We start from the raw sequence: 5,265 nt of genomic DNA, 5'->3' as shown, positions 1-5,265 counted from the left end.
TCGGAGACAATCGCCTGGGAGCTACAGATCTTCATTTCTGGCGGAGTGACACAAATGTGGTAGTGGTGGGGAGAGGGCAGCCAGCCAGTTGTCAGGTGCGGCGGCCAGGTGAAGCACGAGCACCTACCTGACGTAGACGTATGTTCATTTTCCCCTTCCCCTGCAGCCCCTCCACGAGTTGCTGTTGACGGGGGAATGGAGATACATTACCTCTGCAAAACGTCAAGCAAACAATTCTTAAGATGACCTGACTGATATTCAAACTTGAAGTAAAGCAAATTTCTTGTACGACTTATGGCTGGGTGAATTAATGAAATAAATATTCCTCTAGAGAGCACCTTCCTCAGGCATAAGACACAGTGCTCGACTCACACTGGATTTCAGTCTCACTCAGGACAACGAGATAACTCGCTTGACTCAAGGATCTTACATTAAGGAAAGCATTTCACGTAAATCTCAGTTAGCAATAAAACAAAAATGACCGGAAATCACTACTATATATATATATATATATATATATATATATATATATATATATATATATATATATATATATATATATATATATATATATATATATATATATATATATATATATATATGTATATATATATATATATATATATATATATATATATATATATATATATATATATATATATATATATATATATGTCGTGCCGAATATGTAAAACTGGTCAATTAGCAAGAACTCATATAAAATTAAGTTCTTTCTGAAATTTTCTCTTATACGTTTAAAGATATATTTTTTTCATTAATGTTGATGTAAAAATTTATAATTTTGCACCAAAAGAATCTTAGAAAACTTACCTAACCTTATTATAACAAGAGAAATTTATTTTAGCCTAATCCTACTAAATATATTTTAAATACGTTTACAGTAATTTAATACTAAACAAAAACAGTGAAATATAATTTTTTCGTTAGGTTCAGAATGATTTTGGCGAAATTATTGCATACACAAATTTTCGCTTGTCCTATATGGCAAGATGAACGTTGCAATTTAAGCCAAGATGGCAAGTTTTGCCTATTCGAACAGGCGATAAATGACATGCCCATGCACTCTGCCCCAGGGCCAGACTCATGGAACTCCGTGTTCATCAAGAACTGCAAGAAGCCCCTAGCACGAGCCTTTTCCATCCTATGGAGAGGGAGCATGGACACGGGGGTCGTCCCACAGTTACTAAAAACAACAGACATAGCCCCACTCCACAAAGGGGGTAGTAAAGCAACAGCAAAGAACTACAGACCGATAGCACTAACATCCCATATCATAAAAATCTTTGAAAGGGTCCTAAGAAGCAAGATCACCACCCATCTAGAAACCCATCAGTTACATAACCCAGGGCAACATGGATTTAGAACAGGTCGCTCCTGTCTGTCTCAACTATTGGATCACTACGACAAGGTCCTAAATGCACTAGAAGACAAAAAGAATGCAGATGTAATATATACAGACTTTGCAAAAGCCTTCGACAAGTGTGACCATGGCGTAATAGCGCACAAAATGCGTGCTAAAGGAATAACAGGAAAAGTCGGTCGATGGATCTATAATTTCCTCACTAACAGAACACAGAGAGTAGTCGTCAACAGAGTAAAGTCCAAGGTAGCTACGGTGAAAAGCTCTGTTCCACAAGGCACAGTACTCGCTCCCATCTTGTTCCTCATCCTCATATCCGACATAGACAAGGATGTCAGCCACAGCACCGTGTCTTCCTTTGCAGATGACACCCGAATCTGCATGACAGTGTCTTCCATTGCAGACACTGCAAGGCTCCAGGCGGACATCAACCAAATCTTTCAGTGGGCTGCAGAAAACAATATGAAGTTCAACGATGAGAAATTTCAATTACTCAGATATGGTAAACACGAGGAAATTAAATCTTCATCAGAGTACAAAACAAATTCTGGCCACAAAACAGAGCGAAACACCAACGTCAAAGACCTGGGAGTGATCATGTCGGAGGATCTCACCTTCAAGGACCATAACATTGTATCAATCGCATCTGCTAGAAAAATGACAGGATGGATAATGAGAACCTTCAAAACTAGGGAGGCCAAGCCCATGATGACACTCTTCAGGTCACTTGTTCTATCTAGGCTGGAATATTGCTGCACACTAACAGCACCTTTCAAGGCAGGTGAAATTGCTGACCTAGAAAATGTACAGAGAACCTTCACGGCGCGCATAACGGAGATAAAACACCTCAATTACTGGGAACGCTTGAGGTTCCTAAACCTCTATTCCCTGGAACGCAGGCGGGAGAGATACATGATTATATACACCTGGAAAATCCTAGTGGGACTAGTACCGAACTTGCACACGAAAATCACTCACTACGAAAGCAAAAGACTTGGCAGACGATGCAACATCCCCCCAATGAAAAGCAGGGGTGTCACTAGCACGTTAAGAGACCATACAGTAAGTGTCAGGGGCCCGAGACTGTTCAACTGCCTCCCAGCATACATAAGGGGGATTACCAACAGATCCCTGGCAGTCTTCAAGCTGGCACTGGACAAGCACCTAAAGTCGGTTCCTGACCAGCCGGGCTGTGGCTCGTACGTTGGTTTGCGTGCAGCCAGCAGCAACAGCCTGGTTGATCAGGCTCTGATCCACCAGGAGGCCTGGTCACAGACCGGGCCGCGGGGGCGTTGACCCCCGGAACTCTCTCCAGGTAAACTCAAGGTAATATATATATATATATATATATATATATATATATATATATATATATATATATATTTTTATATATATATAGAAGGTTGGTAGACAGCAACCACCCAGGGAGGTACTACCGTCCTGCCAAGTGAGTGTAAAATGAAAGCCTGTAATTGTTTTACATGATGGTAGGATTGCTGGTGTCTTTTGTCTGTCTCATAAATATGCAAGATTACAGGTACGTCTTGCTACTTCTACTTACACTTAGGTCACACTACACATACATGTACACGTTTATTTATACACACTCATCTGAGTTTTCTTTGATTTTATCTTAATAGTTCTTGGTCTTATTACTTTTCCTTTTATATCCATTGGGAAGTGAATAAGAATCTTTCCTCCGTAAGCCATGCGTGTTGTAAAAGTCAACTAAAATGCCGGGAACAATGGGCTAGTAACCCCTTTTCCTGTAAAGATTACTAAAAAGAATAAGAAGAAGAAAATTGTCAAAGTGGGAAGTCTGAATGTGCGTGGATGTTGTGCAAATGATAAGAAAGAGATGATTGTGGATGTTATGAATGAGAAGAAACTGGATGTCCTGGCTTTAAGTGAAACAAAGCTGAAGGGGGTGGGAGAGTTTCAATGGAGAGGAATAAATGGGATTAGGTCAGGGATTTCAAATAGAGTTAGAGCTAAAGAAGGAGTAGCAATAATGTTGAAGGATAAGCTATGGCAGGAAAAGAGGGACTACAAATGCATAAATTCAAGGATTATGTGGAGTAAAATAAAGATTGGATGTGAAAAGTGGGTTATAGTAAGCGTGTATGCACCTGGAGAAGAGAGAAGTGTAGAGGAGAGAGAGAGATTCTGGGAAATGTTGAGTGAATGCGTGGGGAGTTTTGAATCAAGTGTGAGAGTAATGGTGGTTGGGGATTTCAATGCTAAAGTGGGTAAAAATGTTATGGAGGGAGTAGTAGGTAAATTTGGGGTGCCAGGGGTAAATGTAAATGGGGAGCCTTTAATTGAGCTATGTGTAGAAAGAAATTTGGTAATAAGTAATACATATTTTATGAAAAAGAGGATAAATAAATATACAAGGTATGATGTAGCACGTAATGAAAGTAGTTTGTTAGATTATGTATTGGTGGATAAAAGGTTGATGGGTAGGCTCCAGGATGTACATGTTTATAGAGGGGCAACTGATATATCAGATCATTATTTAGTTGTAGCTACAGTTAGAGTAAGAGGTAGATGGGAAAAGAGGAAGGTGACAACAACAAGTAAGAGGGAGGTGAAAGTGTATAAACTAAGGGAGGAGGAAGTTCGGGCGAGATATAAGCGACTATTGGCAGAAAGGTGGGCTAGTGCAAAGATGAGTAGTGGGGGGGTTGAAGAGGGTTGGAATAGTTTTAAAAATGCAGTATTAGAATGTGGGGCAGAAGTTTGTGGTTATAGGAGGGTGGGGGCAGGAGGAAAGAGGAGTGATTGGTGGAATGATGAAGTAAAGGGTGTGATAAAAGAGAAAAAGGTAGCTTACGAGAGGTTTTTACAAAGCAGAAGTGTTATAAGAAGAGCAGAGTATATGGAGAGTAAAAGAAAGGTGAAGAGAGTGGTGAGAGAGTGCAAAAGGAGAGCAGATGAAAGAGTGGGAGAGGCACTGTCAAGAAATTTTAATGAAAATAAGAACAAATTTTGGAGTGAGTTAAACAAGTTAAGAAAGCCTAGGGAAAGTATGGATTTGTCCGTTAAAAACAGAGTAGGGGAGTTAGTAGATGGGGAGAGGGAGGTATTAGGTAGATGGCGAGAATATTTTGAGGAACTTTTAAATGTTGAGGAAGAAAGGGAGGTGGTAATTTCATGCACTGGCCAGGGAGGTATACCATCTTTTAGGAGTGAAGAAGAGCAGAATGTAAGTGTGGTGGAGGTACGTGAGGCATTACGTAGAATGAAAGGGGGTAAAGCAGCTGGAACTGATGGGATCATGACAGAAATGTTAAAAGCAGGGGGGGATATAGTGTTGGAGTGGTTGGTACTTTTGTTTAATAAATGTATGAAAGAGGGGAAGGTACCTAGGGATTGGCGGAGAGCATGTATAGTCCCTTTATATAGAGGGAAAGGGGACAAAAGAGATTGTAAAAATTATGGAGGAATAAGTTTACTGAGTATACCAGGAAAAGTATACGGTAGGGTTATAATTGAAAGAATTAGAGGTAAGACAGAATGTAGAATTGCGGATGAGCAAGGAGGCTTCAGAGTGGGTAGGGGATGTGTAGATCAAGTGTTTACATTGAAGCATATATGTGAACAGTATTTAGATAAAGGTAGGGAAGTTTTTATTGCATTTATGGATTTAGAAAAGGCATATGATAGAGTGGATAGAGGAGCAATGTGGCAGATGTTGCAAGTTTATGGAATAGGTGGTAAGTTACTAAATGCTGTAAAGAGCTTTTATGAGGATAGTGAGGCTCAGGTTAGGGTGTGTAGAAGAGAGGGAGAATACTTCCCGGTAAAAGTAGGTCTTAGACAGGGATGTGTAATGTCACCATGGTTGTTTAATATATTTATAGATGGGGTTGTAAAAGAAG

Source organism: Cherax quadricarinatus, chromosome 36, assembly GCF_038502225.1.
Source record: "Cherax quadricarinatus isolate ZL_2023a chromosome 36, ASM3850222v1, whole genome shotgun sequence".
Lineage (NCBI taxonomy): Eukaryota > Metazoa > Arthropoda > Malacostraca > Decapoda > Parastacidae > Cherax > Cherax quadricarinatus.
The sequence above is the reverse complement of the archived record's forward strand: the minus strand, read 5'-3'. Positions refer to the sequence as shown.